Below are 21,675 nucleotides of genomic sequence, written 5' to 3'. Positions count from 1 at the left end.
TTCTTATTTTGGGCTCCCAGCAAAGTGATTCACTTATCCACATTGTGCTACTTTTGTAATTTAAAAAAATCTGAAAGATACACAAACAAAAGCCTTTGCTTTATAGGGTTTTGAAAAATGTGCATCCCTTCAGGAAACAGTCTGGAATGTTTGGTTTAAAAAAAAAAATGTGTGACTGCCCGCTGACAAGTGCCCATGTGTGCATTCAGACAGAACAGGCCTGAAATTCACTTATCTAGTTGCAATTCTGCTCCAGGGTGATGGTGTGGAGGGAAGGTCCTTTTAGGATTTTGTTCAGTGGGCATATTAGTTTTCTGAGGCTGTCATAACAAATTATTCAAGAATCAGAAACTTCCCTAGTGGTCCAGTGGTTGACTCCATACTTCCTTCCAATGCAAGGGGCACAGGTTGAATCCCTAGTCAGGGAAGTAAGATTCCACATGCTGCAGGATGTGGCAAATAAAAAAAAAAGTCAGATGTACTAATGTCTAAGGGCAGGAAAAGATGGATATTTCAGTTCAAGCTGGGAGAGTGAATTTACCCTTACTATTTTTTTGCTCTACTTAAAGTGAAAAACGAGAGTGAGAAAGTAGACTTAAAACTCAGCACTCAGAAAACTAAGATCATAGCATCCGGTCTCATCACTTCATGGCAAATAGATGAGAAAACAATGGAAATAGTGAGAGATTTTATTTTGGGGGGCTCCAAAATCACTGCAGATGGTGACTGCAGCTATGAAATTAAAAGATGCACACTCCTTGGAAGAAAAGCTATGACCAACCTAGATAGCATATTAAAAAGCAGAGACATTACTCTGCCAACAAAGGTCCATCTAGTCAAAGCTATGGTTTTTCCAGTGGTCATGTATGGATGTGAGAGTTGGAGTATAAAGAAAACTAAGCACTGAAGAATTGATGCTTTTGAACTGTGGTGTTGGAGAAGACTCTTGAGAGTCCCTTGGATGGCAAGGAGGTCCAGCCAGTCCAACCTAAAGGGGATCAGTCCTGAATATTCATTGGAAGGACTGATCCTGAAGCTGAAACTCCAATACTTTGGCCACCTGATGTGACGAAACCGACTCGTTGGAAAAGACCCTGATTCTGGGAAAGATTGAAAGGCAGGAGGAGAAGTGACGACAGAGGATGAGATGGTTGGATGGCATCACAAACTCGATGGACATGAGTTTGAGCAAGCTCTAGGAGTTGGTGATGGACAGGGAAGCCTGGCATATTGCAGTCCATGGGGTCACAAAGCTTCAGACATGACTGAACAACTGAACTAACCTGAACAAGGCCTCAGCTGATTGGAAAGACGCAAGTGTGTTGGCAAAGGCTATCTGCTTTACTCAGTTCATCAGTTCAGATGCTCATCTCTTTTGAAAACACCTTCATGGACACATCCCCTTTCTCCAGCTACCTGGGCCATCCCTCCAACCAGTTAAGTTGACACATAAAATTAACTGTCTTGTGGTAGTGTTTGGAGGTGACTAGGAGTCTTTGGGAGGTGATTAGGTTTACATGATTGGGTCAAAAGTGTAGGCCCCTCATGATAAGATCAGTGTCCGTCTAAGAGAAAGACAGAGAATAAAGGTCGTGTGAGAACACAGCAAAAAGGCAACTGTCTGCAAGTCAGGAATTGGGGTGTCACCAGACACCAAATCTGGTCAGCACCTTGTTCTTGGGCTTTCTGCCTCTACACTCTGTCATATTTGTTGTTGCAGTGCCAGCAGGCTGAGCCGGGGAGCTCGCTGCTCCAGGTCACATCCTGGTGGAGCCCCCTGGACAAAGCTTGGTGAACTGGATTCCTGGGGCTGTTATAACAAAGTCCCACAGACAAGGTGGTTTAAAACAACAGAAATCTATTCCTTTTAAAAATATAAATTTATTTATTTAGTTAACTTGGTTGCACTGGGCCTCAGTCACAACATGCAGGGTCATGCCAGACCTTTAGTTGCGTGTGGGAGCTAGTTCCCTGACCAGGGATCAAACCCAGACCCCTTGCATTGGGAGTGCACAGTCTTAGCCACTGCGCCACTATGAAAGTTCTCAGAAATCTATTCTTTTCCAGTTCGAGATGCTGGAAGTCCTTCCTTGCCTCTTCCAGCTTCCATGGCATTCCTTGGCTTGGGGCTGCATTACCCAACCTCTGCCTCCATCGTCACATGATGTTCTTCGTATGCACCTGTGTCCAGCTTTCCCTTAAAGGACATCGTCTACCCTAATCCAGTTATGACCGCTTCTTAACTTGATTAACATCTGCAAAGACCCCATTTCCAAGTAAGATCATAGTCACAGGTGACAAAGATTAGGACTTGAATCAAACATCTCTATGAAGAGACACAATTCAACCCACCATACATGGGTTTGGAGGACACACACTAGGTGGTTAATTCAGTTAGTGATATATATATATGTGTGTGTGTATATATATATATATATATGACTTAGGGAATAAAGAACCTGTGTGCAGTGCAGGAGACATTGGAGACACGGGTTCAATCCCTGGGTCAGGAAGATACCTTGCAGGAGGAAATGGCAACCCCCTAGTTTTCTTGCCTGGGAAATCCCATGGAGCCTGGTGGGCTACAGTCCAAAGGATGGCAAAGAATGGGACAAGACTGAGTGACTAAGCACGCATGCATGACTTTGGCCAAGCCCTTCCTTCTCTGAGACTCAGCTACAGTATGGGGGTGATGACCAATACCTCCCTCCTGGCCCATCTGACTGGCCCCCAGTCTTCTCCATTTCATTAATGGTCATTCATTCACTCAGCTGTTCAGGCCCCAAACCCAGAGTCATTCTCAATTCCTCCCCTTTGTCCGCAGTTCGACCCTTCAGGAGCCTCACACCCAGTCCAGGCTCTACCATCACCTCTCCACTCATCTTCCTATCTCCACCTTGATCCACTGAAGTCTGTTTTCCACGTCTCAGCCAGCTGGTGGCATCTCCGGTTGAAAACTATTCAGTCTCTTTCCCCAACATTTAGAGTAAAATCTAGTCTTCTTAAAAAAAGACCCTACCTGTCTCTTTGACCTCATCAGTCACTCTATGTATCATAGACTCATGGTAGAGGACTGAATAGAACCCCCCCAAAAAAGGTGTGTCCAAGTCCTCACCCCTGGAACATGTGACTGTGACCTTATTTGAGAAAAGGGTCTTTGCAGATGTAATTAAGAATCTTGAATGAGATCATCTCCGATGTTAGGATGGGCTCTAAATCCAATAAGTGTCCTTATAAGAGAAAGACAAAGGACTTCCCTCTTGGCGCAGAGGATAAGAATCTGCCTACCAGTGCAGGGGATACAGGTTTGATCCCTGGTCCGGGAAGATTCCACATGCTGTGAGCAACTGAGTCCCAGTGCCACAACTACTAAGCCCATGCTCTAGCACCTGGGAGCTGCCAGTACTGAGCCTGTGTGCCCTAGCTTGTGCTCCACAGCTAGAGAAGCCACCTCAATGAGAAGCCCATGCCCCACAACCAGAGAGAAGCCTCTGTTCTCTGCAACTAGATTTAAAAAAAAAAAATTTTTTTTTAAGAGAGAAGGGCAGAATGGAATTTGGGAGGGATTAAGAGGAGAAGGCCCAGTGAAGGCAGAGACAAAGACTGGAGTGATGCAGTCACAACCCAAGGAATGCTGACGCCCCCAGAAGCTAGAGGAGACAAGGAAACATCCTTCCCTAGAGCTTTCAGAGGGAGCTCTATATACTAACAAGGAACAATTCTCAATAGACATAGTGGGGAAAACAAGGTACAAAATAGCAGGTATTTTTAAAAAAGAAGATTTGGGGACTTGTGGTGGTCCAGTGGTTAAGAACATGCTTTTCAATGCAGGGCATGTGGGTTCAATCCCTAGCCAGGGAACTAAGATCCCACGTGTCACAGGACAACTAAGCCCATGTGTTGCAATTAGAGAAGCCCCATGCCACAACAAAGCCTGCGTGCCCAGCACAGCCAAAACCAAATTTTAAAAAAATATATAAAGAGAAGATGGAGACACATACATGTATGCATGCTCACATATGCTGTGCTTAGTCTCTCAATCTTATCTGACTCTTTGCTGCCCCATGGACTGTAGCCCGCTGGACTCCTCTGTCCATGGGATTTCCCAGGCAAGAATACTGGAGTGGGTTGCCATGCCCTCCTCCAGGGGATCTTCCCGACCCAGAGATCAAACCCAGCTCTCATGCATTGCAGGCAGATTCTTTACCGACGGAGCCACTAGGGAAGCCCTCACATGCTCACATAGGGAAAGAATATTTTTTAAAGGGAGGACAGCCAGAGGCCATGGTGGTGTCTGGGGAGAGAGACAGAAGTTGGGGATGGGGGAGGAGACAGGAACACTGCTCACCCTTTGAAATCTTTGCATCTTTTATCACAGAGATAGTCTTTATTTTAAAATGCCAGTTAGGGGACTTCCCTGGAGGCCCAGTATTTAAGACTCTGTACTTCCACTCCAAGGAACAAGGATTCCCTCCCTGGTCAGGGAACTAAGATCCTCCATCCTCTGCAGCCAAAAAAAATGTTTAGCTTTTGGAGCAGTGTTGCCCCCATAGAATTTCCTGAGATGATGGAAATATTCTCTGTGCTCCCCAATACGGGCAGACACCTACCACACATGGTGGCTGAGTGCTTGAAACGGAGCTAGTTCCAAGGAGAAGGAAATTGTCAGTTTTATGCCGGTGTCATCCATTTAAATTCAGATGGCTGTCAGCTACCAAACTGGACAGTGCAGCTGCGCAGCGTCATGGACAGACAACATTTTAGGATTAAATATTGGGTGAAAAGAACCAGGTCCAGAAGTGGAGGTCGAATTTGGTAGATATTATGCTTTTTTGTTTTTTGTTTTAAAGAAACAGCTAGAAGTACAAGGGCGGGGGGAGGGGGCGGGAATGACAAGAAATAGACTAAAATACAACCTGCATCTGGAATTAAGGGTTATTTTTCTTTCTCCAGATGTTCTGTAATGAGGTTACATTTTTTTTTAGAAATATATGTATTTATTACTCTGTATATAGTATGTTACGGGCTTCCCTGGTGATGCAAGTGGTAAAGAACCCACCTGCCAATGCAACAGACATAAGAGACATGGATTTGATCCCTGGGGTTGGGAAGATCCCTCGGAGAAGGGCATAGCAACCCACTCCAGTATTTTTTCCTGAAGAATCCCATGGACAGAGCAGCCTGACAGGCTACACTCCATAGGGTTGCACAGAGTTGGACACTACTGAAACGATTTAGCACTCACCCACGCATAACATGTTATATATGATGAATGCATACAGTTTAGTAAATTATTTACAGCATATTAATTTACTGTATGTTATGCTATAGTGTGTAGAAATTAAATCACATATATTTTTGTGTGCTGTGTGATAGCACATAGCAAATTAAATGACATATAATACGTTCACCATATGCTATTATAGTACATAATCAAATTATATAGACTATATTAATTTATTATATGCCGTTATAGTACATAGTAAATTAAATGGCATACAATACATTAGTGGGCTTCTCTGGTGGCTCAGATGGTAAAGAATCTGCCTGCAATGCAGGAAACCCAGGTTTGCTCCCAGGTCAGGAAGATCAGAGCGACTAACACTTTCACTTTTTCACAGTACATTAATGTACTTGTGCTATTTATGCTGCTGCTGCTGCTGCTAAGTCGCTTCAGTCGTGTCCGACTCTGTGCGACCCCATGACGGCAGCCCACCAGGCTCCACCACCCCTGGGATTCTTCAGGCAAGAACACTGGAGTGGGTTGCCATTGCCTTCTCCAATGCATGAAAGTGAAAAGTGAAAGTGAAGTCGCTCAGTCGTGTCCGACTCTTTGCGACCCCATGGACTGCAGCCTATCAGGCTCCTCCATCCATGGGATTTTCCAGGCAAGAGTACTGGAGTGGGGTGCCATTGCCTTCTCCATATAAACCTAGACTATATCATAGTGTACTGTTATACTAATGATACTAAATATAATTTAGCTGTCCTAAATTATTCAAGGCCTCCATGCTCCTAAGTTTTACAAGCACTAGACTGTCCAGCTCCCTGGACAGTTGCACCTACTCTGTGTCCAGCAGTCCTGTGTTTAAGCCTTTTCCTGTCCCTCTGGGCAAATGACTTCACCTCTCCAAATGTTAGTTTCCTCATCTGCAAAATGGGAAGGTTATCCATGCCTCCCAGGTGCTAGAAATCACTTCTCCAAATGTGTCCAGCACACCCCTGAGGTCCCCCAGATCCTTTCCAGGACCCACAATGTCAGACCCCTGACCATGACGCTAATGCTCCATCATTTGCCTTCTTCTCTCGTCTGGCATTTACCCTAAAGGTACTCAGGCATCCTGCTGGTACCTTAGCAGAAATCAGCAACAGCACCAAACGTACTGGAAGTCGTGATACTGTTCATCATAGCACCTGTGCCGAAAAAGGAGTTGGGGGGAGCCATAGTCACTTGATTTTATCGCCGAAGCTTGGTGAAACAGTAAAAATTAATAAGAAAATTTCAACCCTTGAGTGTATCTTCCCCCTCATTCACTTTCTCATACTGTTTTATAATTCATGTGCGGTTGAATTGACCCTTCAGCGTGCAGGTTAGCAGACTTTGTCGCATGTGCACGTTAATATTACCATGGCCACAATCAGGATACTGACCCAACTAGCTTTATCATCCCCTCAAACCCCTTGGCAGAAAGTGAAGAACTAAAGAGCCTCTTGACAAGGGTTAAAGAGGAGAGTGAAAAAGGTGGCTTAAAACTCAACATTCAAAACACAAAGATCATGGCATCCGGTCCCATCTTTGCCACTTTATAGCAAAGAGATGGGGAAGCAATGGAAACAGTGACAGGCTTTATTTTCTTGGGCTCCAAAATCACTGCAGACAGTGACCTCAGCCATGAAATTAAAAGATGCTTGCTCCTTGGAAGAAAAGCTATGACACACCTAGACAGCATTTTAAAAAGCAGAGACATTACTTTGCTGACTAAGGTCTGTATAGTCAAAGCTATGGTTTTTCTAGTAGTCATATATGGGTGAGAGAGTTGGACCATAAAGAAGGCTGAGGGCCAAAGAATTGATGCCTTCAAACTGCGGTGTTGGATAAGACTCATGAGAGTCCCTTGGACAGCAAGGAGATCAAACAAGTTAATCCTAAAGGAAATCAGCCCTGAATATTCATTCATTGGAAGGATTGATGCTGAAGCTCAATTTAGCCACCTGATGTTAAGAGCTGACTCATTGGAAAAGACCGTGATTCTGGGAAAGATTGAAAGCGGGAGGAGAAAGGGACAACAGAGGATGAGATGGTCGGATGGCATCATCGATTCAATGGACATGAGTGTGAGAAAGCTCCGGGAGTTGGTGATGGACAGGGAAGCCTAGTGTGCTGCAGCCCATGGGGTCACAAAGAGTTGGACACGACTGAACAACTGAACAACAAGAAACTCCCTTAGGCTGTCTGTTTGGACAGCCCTCCCCAGCTCCTGGCATGTTCCCATTCCTCTGTCAAGGTAAGTTCTCTTGGAGACTTCCCTGGCATTCTGGGGCTTAAGACTTCACTTTTCAATGTAGGGAGAGTGGGTTCAGATCCCTGGTCAGGCAATTAAGATCTGACGTGCCTCATGGCCAGAAAACCAGAACGTAAATAACAGAAGTAATAAGGTAACAAATTCAATAAAGACTTTAAAAATGGTCCACACTACATTTTTTTAAAAAGGTAAGTTCTTTTGGAGAATGTCACATAAACGGAATCATGGGCTTCCCTGGTAGGTCAGATGTTAAAGAGTCTGCCTGCAATGCAGGAGACCCAGGTTTGATCCCTGGGTCAGGAAGATTCCCTGGAGGAAGGAATAGCTACCCACACCAGTATTCTAGCCTGGAGGATTCCTTGGAGAGAGGAGCCTGATGGGCTACAGTCCGTGGCATGGCAAAGGGTCAGACTCTTTGACTGACTAACACTTTCACTTTCTTTTCCATCAGTCTCTATCTACTCAGCATATTTGGATGATGGATTAGTGTCCTGGGCCTGCCTGGAGGGCTTAGAACAACACGGGTTTATTCCCTCAGGCTTCTGGAGGACAGAAGGCCAAAATCAAGGCATTAGCAGGGGCCACACTTTCTCCCAAGGCTCTAGGGAAAGTCTTCCTTGTCTTTGCCAGCATTTGTGATGGCTCAGTCTTTGGTGACCCACTTCACACATCACTTGTGTCACATCGCTGTGACACACACAGCTTGCACACACAGCACTCCAGTTCCTGGCTCCATCGTCACCTTGCCTTTTCCTCTTTAATGTCTGAGTTCAGACATTAAATGTATCTTTCCTCTTCCTGTAAGGACACCAGTCTTACTGGATTAGGGCCCAGCCTGGTGGCTTCATTTTAACTCAATGACATCTGCAAAGACCCTATCTCTAAATAAGGTCACTTTCTTAGATACTGAAGGTTAGGACTTCAATACACCTTTTAAGTTCAGTTCAGTCACTCAGTTGTGTCTGACTCTTTGCGACCCCATGAATTGCAGCACGCCAGGCCTCCCTGTCCATCACCAACTCCCGGAGTTTACCCAGACTCACATCCATCGAGTCAGTGATGCCATCCGGCCATCTCATCCTCTGTCCTCCTCATCTCCTCCTGCCCCCAATCCCTCCCAGCATCAGAGTCTTTTCCAATGAGTCAACTCTTCGCATGAGGTGGCCAAAGGACTGGAGTTTCAGCTTTAGCATTATTTCTTCCAAAGAAATCCCAGGGCTGATCTCCTTCAGAATGGACTGGTTGGATCTCCATGCAGCCCAAGGGACTCTCAAGAGTCTTCTCCAACACCACAGTTCAAAAGCATCAATTCTTTGGCTCTCAGCCTTCTTCACAGTCCAACTCTCACATCCATACATGACCACTGGAAAAACCATAGCCTTGACTAGACGGACCTTTGTTGGCAAAGTAATGTCTCTGCTTTTGAATATGCTATCTAGGTTGGTCATAACTTTCCTTCCAAGGAGTAAGCGTCTTTTAATTTCATGGCTGCAGTCACCATCTGCAGTGATTTTGGAGCCCTAAAAATAAAGTCTGACACTGTTTCCACTGTTTCCCCATCTATTTGCCATGAAGTGATGGGACCAGATGCCATGATCTTCGTTTTCTGAATGTTGAGTTTTAAGCCAACTTTTTCACTCTCCACTTTCACTTTCATCAAGAGGCTTTTTAGTTCCTCTTCACTTTCTGCCATAAGGGTGGTGTCATCTGCATATCTGAGGTTATTGATATTTCTCCTGGCACTCTTGATTCCAGCTTGTGCTTCTTCCAGTCCAGCGTTTCTCGTGATGTACTCTGCATATAAGTTAAATAAACAGGGTGACAATATACAGCCTTGACGAACTCCTTTTCCTATTTGGAACCAGTCTGTTGTTCCATGTCCAGTTCTAGCTGTTGCTTCCTGACCTGCATATAGATTTCTCAAAAGGCTGATCAGGTGGTCTGGTATTCCCATCTCTTTCAGAATTTTCCACAGTTGCTTGTAATCCACACAGTCAAAGGCTTTAGCATAGTCAATAAAGCAGAAATAGATGCTTTTCTGGAACTCTCTTGCTTTTTCCATGATCCAGCAGATGTTGGCAATTTGATCTCTGGTTCCTCTGCCTTTTCTAAAACCAGCTTGAACATCTGGAAGTTCACGGTTCACATATTGCTGAAGCCTGGCTTGGAGAATTTTGAGCATTACTTTACTAGTGTGTGAGATGAGTGCAATTGTGCGGTAGTTTGAGCATTCTTTGGCATTGCCTTTCTTTGGGATTGGAATGAAAACGGACCTTTTCCAGTCCTGTGGCCACTGCTGAGTTTTCCAAATTTGCTGGCATATTGAGTGCAGCACTTTCACAGCATCATCTTTCAGGATTTGCAATAGCTCAACTGGAATTCCATCACCTCCACGAGCTTTGTTCGTAGTGATGCTTTCTAAGGCCCACTTGACTTCACATTCCAGGATGTCTGGCTCTAGGTGAGTGATCACACCATCGTGATTATGGGTCATGAAGATCTTTTTTGTACAGTTCTTCTGTGTATTCTTGGGGGACACAATTCACCACACAATAGGTGAGTCCATGTCTCTTTAATAGCTTGTGTGACAAAAATGGGAAATACACATAAAGCCCTCCTATTGAGCATTAAGTTTGATGATCATCTCCAAAAGAAAAGCACTTGAACAAATTTTGGCATCCAGCTGGCATCCTTTTTCAGGGAACACCATTTTTATTTGAAATATCTGACAAAGTATGATTCAGACTTGGCTGTTTGGCAGACTTTTCCTCAAAAATGACCAAAAGGAGCCTGTTACTTCAGGGAAAACAAGTGTCAGTGCTGTGGCCAATGATAAGATATAAGCTTTCAAGGGAAATCAAAATTTTGGAATTCCCATGTCTACCACTTCCTGACATTTTTAAAAGGCTTTTTTTCTTGCAACAGAATGGTGGTGATCTTAACAAATGTAGCTTTCTGTTGTTGAATAAGAAAGCATGACAACCTCTGCATAATTCAGGAAACTGATATTTTCCAAGGGACCAATGCTACCATATTCATAGGAGGTCCATTCAGACAGACCCAAAATTTCAATGTAACCAAGCCTATTGGGTTGAATGGGGACTGCCAGAAAGATATATTCCTGCCCTAACAGGTGAATGTGACCTTAAAGTTGGCAAAAGAATTTTTGCAGATGTAATTAAGTTACGGATCTCAAGAGGAGACCATCCTGGATTACCCAGATGGCCTCTAAATCCAATGACAAGTATCCTTGTAGGAGAAAGACGAGAAGATACAAACACAGAGGAGCAGTCAATATGATGATGGAGGCAGGGATTGGAGTAGAGCAGCCCCAGCGGAGGAATGGAGCCACCAGAAGCTAGAATAAACAAAGAGGTATTCTCTCCTTGAGGGTGGCACGTGCAAATGCCCTGAGAGAGAGCATAGCATGTTCAAGAAACTGCATCGTCTGGAGAGGTTCCATATGACATATAAGATACAACACATTTAGATATAAGAAATAACATAATGGACACTTTCTTGAAGTCCAGAGAGTAAATGTTTTCAGTTTTGCAGATCAGCCTACGGCTCAACTATTCAGCTCTATCATTGTTCTTTGAAAGCAGCCACAAACAATACATAAATGGATGGTCATGAATGTGTGGCAATAAGGTTTTATTTCTGGGCACATGAAATTTGAATTTCACATAATTTTCACATGGCATGAGACAATTGTCCTCTCTCCCCACTCCTGTCATTAATCAAATGTAAAATCCATTCTTAGTTCAGGGGTTGTACAAAATCAGGTGACTCTAAACGAGGTTAAGAAATAGAACATTTCCAATGCTTGAAAGATTCCTGCACCCTCCCCCAGTTATGTTCCAAGCATGATTGTGCATCTCATCTTCAGAATTCTCTTCATTTGTGTTTTTTTTCTGTGTGTGGGGTTGTTACCAAACCAAACTTGAGTATGCTCGGCAGCACACAGTGTAGTCAGTCCACTGACACCAAGTTATGTCAAAGGAAAGTACTGTGTTTATTGCAGTCACCAAGTGAGGAGTCTGGGCAGCTAATGCTCAAAAGACCCAAACTCCCCAGTGTCTTTCAGGGAAAGGTTTTTAAGGACGGGATGAGGAAGAGGGTTTCAGGGTACATGATCAGTTCACAGGCATACCTCTGAGTGAATGATGGTGAAATAATCACGAGTCAACATGATCAACCTTCTGGTTCCAACTGATCTGTGGGTCTATGTTTGGGGTCAACATACAGTTAACTCCTTCCTCCTGAATGGGGGTTTCAGTATCTGCAAAATAGCTCAAGAATATGGCTCAGGATACTATCAAGACTCTTGAGAGTCCCTTGGACTGCAAGGAGATCCAACTGGTCCATTCTGAAAGAGATCAGCCCTGGGATTTCTTTGGAAAGAATGATGCTAAAGCTGAAACTCCAGTCCTTTGGCCACCTCATGCGAAGAGTTGACTCATTGGAAAAGACTCTGATGCTAGGAGGGATTGGGGGCAGGAGGAGAAGGGGACGACAGAGGATGAGATGGCTGGATGGCATCACTGACTCGATGGACGTGAGTCTGAGTGAACTCCGGGAGTTGGTGATGGACAGGGAGGCCTGGCGTGCTGCAATTCATGGGGTCGCAAAGAGTCGGACACGACTGAGTGACTGAACTGAACTGAAGAATGAACTGAAAGTCTTTGACTTGTTTTGAGCTTCCCAGGTGGTGCAGAGGTAAAGAATCCACCTGCCAATGCAGGAGACACAAGAGACACAGGTTTGATCCCTGGGTTGGGAAGATCCCCTGGAGAAGGAAATGGCAATCCACTCTAGTATTCTTGCCTTGAAAATCCCATGGAGAGAGGAGCCTGATGGGCTACTGTCTATAGGGTCACAGAGAGTCAGACAGGACTGAGCAACTGAGAACGCATCATTATCTTGTCTTGCTTGACTGTTTTTCTTTGGTTCTGCATTTTCTCACTTTTCTGATTCAATGTGTTCTTTGGAACTTGGGGAAGGCCTAGAAGACTAAGTTTTTTCTACAAACAAGAGCCAGGCAGAGGACGTGAAAGTGGCTCCCTCTTTGCCCTGTGAAAACACAAGAACACAGCTATTCACAAACTAGGAAGAGTGCTCACTAGATAGTGGATATGCTGACAACCTGATCTTGCACTTCCCAGCCTCCAGAACTGTCAGAAATAAACATTGCTTAACGAGCCCAGTCTGTGATAATTTGTTATAGCAGCCCAACCTAATTATGGTAGATTTTTATTGAGGAAATGTGAATACTTGTGGGATAGTGAGATGCCCATTTGTGGGGTGGCAAAGAGTTTGATACAAACTGCTTTGGTTTTACCTAGTTAATTGTACTGCTCATTTTTTCTGTTAATTATCAGATTTGGGGATTTAGAGTCTTAAAGATCATCCAGTCCAGGGCTGTCAAACTTTTCCTTCAAAAGGCTACTGCTGCTAAATCACTTCAGTTGTGTCTGACTCCGTGTGACCCCCATAGACGGCGGCCCACCAGGCTCCCCCGTCCCTGGGATTCTCCAGGCAGGAGTACTGGAGTGGGGTGCCATTGCCTTCTCTGCCTTCAAAAGGCTAAAGAGTTCATATTTTCAGCTGTGCAGGGCGGTCTCTTTTGAAATTACTCCACTCTGCTGTTATAGCTCCAGCAGCACTATAACAATGTGTAAACAAATGAGTATGGCTCTGTGCCAATAAAACTTTATTGACAAACACAGGCAGTGGGCTGAATTTGGCCTGTGATATAGTTTACCTACCCTTGACCTGGTCCAACATTTTCACTTAACAGCAGGTGAAAAGCATTTACTCTCAGAACTCATTCTCAGGCCTGCCGAACATCTGGTCTTGGTGCCTTCACTTTTCTCTCTCAGCTGGCTTCTATGGGCTCAATTAGGTGCTTGTATCCTCCACTAATTAATCTGGGGCTTTTCCCAGATACCTCCAGGCAGGTACCAAGGAGAAAGTGCAAAGTAAACACAGTTATAACCGCCCACGTCAGTGGTAACTGTGGATAATGGCCTTATCTTGGCTGAGCACTTGCTCAGCGTCAGAGACCCTGCCAAACTCTTGTCGTGTGTGTATCTCATGCTTCCCTAAAGGCACTGAGAGTCGCGAAGAGGACAAAGCCTCTCTCTTGGAATGAGATAGCTGTGGATTTCAATTCTGCGCCCCCTGTCGGATCCATGTGACTGATATCAAGTCACTTAGCCACTGAACCTAATTCTTTCCCTTAGAATGTAAGCCACTTCAGAAAACATACTGTTTAGAAAATACCTGCTTATGTGCTTGGCATGTTGCAAGTGCTTAGCAGAAGATTCTAGGTGTAACTGTGGTTTGCATTTGCTTACGAGAAATAGCGGATAGCTTCTAAAGGGACCCCTGGGGGTCCCTGCCCCTGATGCCCATGATTATGTATAATTCCCACCCTTGATTCTAGGGTTCTTGGAATTTTCTTTGAATGAACATGATACAACAAAAGTTATTGGATGTGCTTCCTCAAATTTTTAAATATAGAATTACCATACGATCTGAAACTTCCTTATGAGTGCTTTTCTGGTGTTCCAGTGTTAAAGAGTCCGCTTGCCAATTCAGGAGACACAAGAGACACAGATTCGATCCCTGGGTCGGGAAAATCCCCAGGAGTAGGAAATGGCAACCAGTTCCAGTATTCTTGCCTGAAAAATTCAAGGGACAGAGGAGCCTGGTGTGTTACAGTCCATAGGGTCGCAAAAAGCTGGACATGAGCACACACAGGCATCAGAACGTCCACTTCTTGGCATATATCCAAAAGAATACTGAAGAAAACTTTGTAGGAGTTCGATATCTTAATTATGGCAGTAATTATGTGAGTGTATCCATTTTTCAAAACTGATTAAGTGGTACACTTAAAATGGGGATGAGAAGTGATGAAATGGCACTTCCAAGATTAAGCTCTAAAAATCTATGACCCAGAAATTCCACTCAAAGGTACATAACCCAAATTCTGAAAACAGGTATTCAAACTAATCTTTATAGCAGGACTATCTACAGTAGGCAAAAGGAGGAAACAACCCAAGTGTTCATCCATGGATGCACAGATAAACAACATGTGTCATACTACTCAGCCATAAACAGCAACAAAGTTCCAATCTACATTACAACGTGGATGAAGCTAAAAACATTGTAAGAACGTTATCCTAACTGAAAGAGACCGGGAAAAGGCAATGGCACCCCTCTCCAGTACTCCTGCCTGGAAAATCCCATGGACGGAGGAGCCTGGTAGGCTACAGTCCATGGGGTCGCTAGGAGTCGGACACGACTGAGCGACTTCACTTTCACTTTTCACTTTCATGCATTGGAGAAGGAAATGGCAACCCACTCCAGTGTTCTTGCCTGGAGAATCCCAGGGATGGGGGAGCCTGGTGGGCTGCCGTCTATGGGGTCGCACAGAGTCAGACACGACTGAAGTGACTTAGCAGCAGCAAGTGAAAGAGACCAGACACAAAAGGGCACATATTGTGTGATTCCATTTATAAAACAGGCAAATCCATGGAGACAGAAAGCAGATTGGTGGTTGCCTGGGGCTGCAGAATTAGGTATGGGAAATGACTGCTAATGGGCATGAGGTTTCCTTTTAGGGGGATGAAAATGTCTTGCAACTAAATAGAAATTATGGGTATAAAGTATTGTGATTGTACTAAGTGCCACTGAACTGCTTACTTTAAAGTGGTTAGTTAAAACTAACCAACCACTATGTTATGTGAATTTCACCTCAATTAAAAAAAAACTGCAACTTCCATTTTGCTAACAGGAAAGGTGCTGGCTTTGATGAATTTTGCTGGACTGAAGAGGCTGTCATGGCTGAGAAACTGAGGGTAACTTCCTGCCAACAGCCAGTAAAAAACTGAGGTCCTCAGTCCAACAGACCACAAGAAACAAAACTCAGCCAACAACCATGTGGACTTGGAAAGCAGATTCTTCCCCAGTCAAGCCTTAGGATGAGACCACAGCCTCATCACTCTTCGTTAATTCTGAATATAGCCCATTGTGGAGGCAAGATGCTTGAATTTCAAGAGGTACACTTCTGGTGGTGCAGTGGGTAAGAATCCACCTGCCAAAGCAGGGGACACAGGTTTCATCCCTGGTCTGGAAAGATCCCACATGCAGTGGACCAACTAAGCCCATGAGCCACAACTACTGAGGCTGACTGCTGAAGCTACTGAAGCCCTCATGTTCTAGAGCCTGTGCTCTGCAACAAGAGAAGCTGCAGTGAGAAGCCAGCACACTGCAGCTAGAGAGTGGCCCCAACTTTGTGGCAAGTAACTAGAGTAAGCCTACCCAAAGCAGTGCAGACCCAGTGCAGCCAAAAATTATTTAAAACTTTAAGCATTAAATAAAAATAATAACAATTTTTTTTAAAAAAAAGATAAATTCATTGGCTTCAGGTCACATTTTTAATCAGTTTCTCCGAGAATGAACCCCTGTTCATCCCACCTAACATCTGTTGGAGGTACAAACATCTAATGTAGTTTGCCTGATAAATATTCTTTTGATTCCTCTTTCCCTTTCTTAGGTGAAGAGTGGGTAGAGGTATCACTTCATGGTTTGACAGACAAGATTTTGCAGGTTTCTCCCTGCAAAAGTACAATATACTTGAATATACCAAAAAGTACAATATACTCTGTGTGGCCAAGTGTTGTTTTTACAAATTGAAGACCTGTGGCGACCTTGTTTTGAGCAAGTTGGGCGGCACCATTTTAACAACAGCATTTGCTCACTTCATGTCTCTGTCACGTTTTGGTAATTCTTGTACTATTTCCGGCTTCTTGATTGTTATTATACTCTTCATGCTGATCTATGATCAATGATCTTTGACAATACTGTTGTATCGGGCAGTGTCCTTAAAAAAGAAAGGGAAAGAGAGAGAAAAGACCAGGTAAAGATGGAGACTGAGATATGAGTGATGGCGACAGCAAGTCAAGGAGCCACAGAAGCTGGGAGAGGCAAAGAGCATCTTCCCCTAGAGCCCTCAGAAAGAGCATGCCCAGACTTCAGATTTCTGGCTTCCAGAACTGTGAGAGACTAATTTCTTGTTGTTCCAAGTGACCAAGTTTGTGGTAATTTGTTAGAGTAGCCACAGGAAGTTCATACACCTGCAATGACCGCCCCCCCCCAACAAAAGGCATGTACATTTCTAGCCAAAAGATGTGGTTCCAAGAAATAAAGGCCTTGTAATGTGGTCACTGTTCTCTTTCTTTGTAGAACTGGACTCTGGTACCCAGTGGCTTTGCATCCACCCCATCGTCTTCGCTACAACAATCTCCCTCTTAAAGGAAAGCAGGGTCTCAAAGAAACATCACTTTGCTGACAAGGGTCCATATTACTCAAAGCTATGATTTTTCCAGTGGTCATGTACCGATGTGAGAGTTGGACCATAAAGAAGGCTGAGCGCTGAGGAATTGATGCTTTCAAACTGTGGCGCTGGAGAGCACTCTTCAGATCCCTTGGACTGCAAGGAGATCAAGCCAGTCAATCCTAAAGGAAATCAACCCTGAATATTCTTTGGAAGGACTGATGCTGAAGCTGAAGCTACAATACTTTGGCCACCTGATCCAAGGAGCCAACTCATTGGGAAAAAACCCTGATGCTGGGAAAGACAGAAGGCAGGAGAAGGGGGCGACAGAGGATGAGATGGTTGGATGGTGTCACCAATTCTTTGGACATGACTTTGAGTAAGCACTGGGAGTTGGTGATGGACAGGGAAGCCTGGCGTGCTGCAGTTTATGGGGTTGCAAAGAGTTGGATATTACTTAGTGACTAAACAACAAAAACCTAAGAGGTATTTGTCCACCAATGTTACAGCAGTACTTTTTCACAAAATAAAAAGGTAAAAGCCACCCATAGTTTTCATCGACGGATGAGTGGATAAGTAACATGTGGTATGTCCATGAGCGTGTTCAGTCGTGTCTGATTCTATGTGACCCCATGGACTCTAGCCAGCCAGGCTCCTCTGTCCTTGGGGATTCTCCAGGCAAGAATGCTGGAGTGGGTCACCATTTCCTGCTCCAGGGGATCTTCCCAACCCAGGGACTGAACCCACATCTCCTACGTCTCCTGTATTGCAGGTGGATCCTTTACTACTGAGCCACCGGGTATGTCCATACAAAGGAATAATATTTGCCCTGAAAAAGGCAGGAAATTCTGACCCACGCTACAACATGGATGAACCTCGAAGACATCATGCTAAGTAAAATAAGCCAGTCAGCAAAGGACACATACTTATGATCCCACTTCTGTGAGGCCCCTAGAACAGCCAGTGTCTTAGAGAAAGAAAGTAGAACGGTGGGTGCCAGGGCTGGGGGTGGGAAATGCGATGTTCGTGCTTAACGAGGATAGAGTTTCAGCGTGAAAAGGTGAGCAAGTTCTGGAGATGGACAATGGCGATGGTTGCACGACAACGTGAGTGTACTTAATGCCACTGAACTGTGTACTTAAAAATTATTAAGATGGTGGGAATTCCCTTGTGACCTGGGCTTTCATACTGAGGGTGTAAGATCCCCAAAGCTGCCCAGCGCAGCAAAAAAAAAAAAAAGGTTAAGATAGCAAATTTCATGTTGTGTGTTTTGCAATAATGATAATGCCATGTTGTGGATTTGATAATAATGATAATAATGATGGAGGCTTCCCAGGTGGTGCTAGTGGTAAAGAACCTGCCTGCCAATGCCCGAGTCACAGGAGCTGTGGGTTTGATCCTTGGGTTGGGAAGATCCCCTGGAGCAGGAAATGGCAACCCACTCCAGTGTTCTTGCCTGGAGAATCCCCAAGGACAGAGGAGCCTGGCGGGCTACAGTCCAAAGGGTTGCAAAGAGCTGGACATGACTGAGCAACTGAGCACATGGAGAATAATAGTAATAGCAATAAAATAACTTTTCTCTCAAGACCAAAGAAACTATGGAGCCTGACTCCTGCTGCTAAAATTACTCTGGACTTGAGAGCCAGCCTTCGGAGTTCCCGCACTACCCCAGATGGCAGAGTCAGCTTGCCCAGCCAATCGTCCCCCAGCCAGCCGGTGGCTTGCCCATCCCCCTCCCAAAATAGGCCTAGAGGCTATTTTGGTACAATCTGTTCTCTCATAAAATGAGATCCCAGAACATTGGTGCTGGACTGCAGGGAGCTGGCTTACTACCAGCCCCCGGCAGGCGCTAGATGAGCCACAGCAGACTCTCTGTGGGGACTCTACAGAGCTGGCTTTGTGATCCAACTCTGGTGGCTCCTGCTGGTAGTCCTAGGAAGAAACTGAGGGTCTGAGAAGGGGGTTCACATGCCCAAAGCCACGCATTCTTGAAGGTGAAAAGACAGGATAAGAACAGGTCTGAGAAGCTTCCGAGCCTATTCTAGTTTTCCTTTTCTTTTGGGTTAAGTAGAATTCCCAGCATAGGTCCTGTGAGTTTTGACCATGATCAAGAGTCAGAACAGTTCTGCCACCCTCCCCCTGAAATGCCCTTGGTCCCTTTGAAGACAATCTCTCGTCCCACTCCTAGACCCTGGAACTCACCGATCTGTTTTCTGTCTCTATGCTTTTGCCTTTCCTATAGCATCCTATGGGGCTTCCCAGGTGACTCAGTGGTAAAGAATCTGCCTGCCGATTCAGGAGACACAAGGGTCGCAGGTTCAATCCCTGGGTCAGGAAGATCCCCTGGAGAAGGAAATGGCAACCCACTCCAGTCTTCTTGCCTGGGAAATCCCAAGCACAGAAGAGCCTGACAGGCTACAGTATATGGAGTTGCATAGAATTGGACACAACTCAGCGACACAGGATGTAGCCCGAGTCTGACTTCTTCTGGTGAACAAATGCATATGTGATTCATCCACATTGCTGCACGTGTCAGAAGCCCGTTCCTTTTCTTGGCTGAGTAGTTTTCTATTGTGGGATGGAGTCACTGTATGATGCTCAGCCACTCACCAGCTGAAGGGCATTTGGGATATTTCCAGGTTTTGGTGATTACCCAAACCAGCCTCTATAAATATTTCTTGCGTGAACTTGAGTTTTTGCTTTACTTGGAAATGGGATTGCTGTGTTATATGGTCAGTGATGTTAAATTTTATCCCAAACTACTGTCTTCTAACTCTTCCACTAGCAGCGCATGAGCATTCCAGCGGTGCCAAATCCTTACCAGCACCTGACATTTTGAGTTATTTTTATTTTACTCACTCTAAACAGTGTTGTTATTCGTTTGCTAGGGCTGACTTAACAGAACGCTATTCACAGCCTGAACACCGAACACAGTTCAGTCGCTCAGTCATATCTGATTCTTTGCGACCCCAGGGGCTGCAGCACGCCAGGCTTCCCTGTCCATCACCAACTCCCAGAACTTGCTCAAACTCATGTCCATCGAGTCCGTGATGCCATCCAACCATCTCACCCTCTGTTGTCCCCTTCTCCTCCCTCCCGCCTTCAATCTTTCCCAGCATCAGGGTCTTTTTCCAGTGAGTTGGCTCTTCGCATCAGGTGGCCGAAGTACTGGAGCGTCAGCATCAGTCCTATAGATATAGTGACTGAACATAAATTTGTTTTCTGCGAGACATCAAGGTGTCAGCAGCACACTTGGTTTCTCCTGAGGCCTCTCTCCATTCCTGGTAGATGGCCATCTTCTCCTTGTGGCCTCACATGATCTCTTCTCTGTGCATGTCTGTATTCTAATGTTCTCTTTTATATGGACACTGTCATACATCCATTCTCTTTGGTGAACTGTCTATTCAAATCTTTTGATCATTTTTTATCAAGTTTTTTTTATTTCAGTTTGTTTTACAGCTTTATTGAAATGCGATTGATATATAGCTAACTGCACAGTAGGGCTTCCCAGGTGGCTCAGTGGTAAAGAATCCGATTGCCAATGCAGGAGACTCAAGAGACCCAGGGATTCGTTCCCTGGGTTAGGAAGATCCCCTGGAGAAGGGCATGGTCACCCATTCCAGTATTCTTGCCTGGAGAATCCCATGGACAGAGGAACCTGGCAGGCTACAGTCCATGGGGTCACAAAGAGTCAGACACGACTGAAGCAACTTAGCACGCACATACACATGACTGGTATATAGCCTTGTGAAACCGTCACCATAATCAGGAAGGTTAAGGCCTCTATCACCTGGAGTTTTCTTCTACTTCATTGCCATCCCTCCCACCGCACCCCCATCTCTCTCTCCCCAAGCACCCATGACTAGATGTTACTATAGATGAATCTGCCTTTTCTATGATTTTTTATGAAGGGAATCATCCCATATGCATACTTTCTCGTACAGCTTTCTTCCCCCATCATGATGCATTTGAGGCTCATTCATGGTATTGATTGTCCCTTTTTATTACTGAGCACTATTCATTCAGTTTGTTTCTTTTTCTTTTGGCCACACTGCGTGGCATGTGAGATCTTAGCTCCCCTATCAGGGAGCACACCCAAGCCCCCTGCATCAGAAGCATGGAGTCTTAACCACTGCACCACCGGGGAAGGCCCCAATCACCTTTTGATGGAAATTTGTTTGTTGTTTCCAGTTTGAGGTTATTATTTAAAAGTCGCTATGAACATTCATGTGCATGTCTTTGTGTGGACACATATTTTAATTTGTCTTGGACAAATACCTAAGAGTGGAATGTCTAGGTTATACAGTAATTTTTAAACAAACTGCCAAACTCTCTTAACTTTACTTTTTAAGAAACTGCCAAACTGTCTTCCAAAGTGGCTGCACCATTTTATATTCCCACCTGCCATGTATGAGAGTTCCAGCTGCTCCGTGTTCTGGCTAACACTTAGTGTGGTCGGTCTCCTTAATTTTAGTCCTCTAGAGGGTGTGAAGTGGTATCTTTCCACCATTTACCTGATGGCCAAGGATGTTGAGCATCTTCCGATCTCTATGCCATCCTGTATATTCTTTACGGCGAAATGTCCACCCAAATCCTTTGCTCCTCTTTAAGTTGAGTGGTTTCCTTGTCAGTGAGGCTTAAGAATTCTTCATATATGCAGGATCCACTCCTGTTATCAGATGTGTGATTTTCAAAGATTTTTTCCTAGTCTGTGGCTTGACTTGCATTAACTGGGTTTTGCACAGACTCTTAGCTGCAAATCCCAACCATTAATCCCATTGATCATCCAGCCTATTTTGAAGAGTAGTG

This window comes from Bubalus bubalis, chromosome 9 (assembly GCF_019923935.1).
Source record: "Bubalus bubalis isolate 160015118507 breed Murrah chromosome 9, NDDB_SH_1, whole genome shotgun sequence".
NCBI lineage: Eukaryota > Metazoa > Chordata > Mammalia > Artiodactyla > Bovidae > Bubalus > Bubalus bubalis.
Note: the sequence above shows the minus strand (reverse complement) of the source record.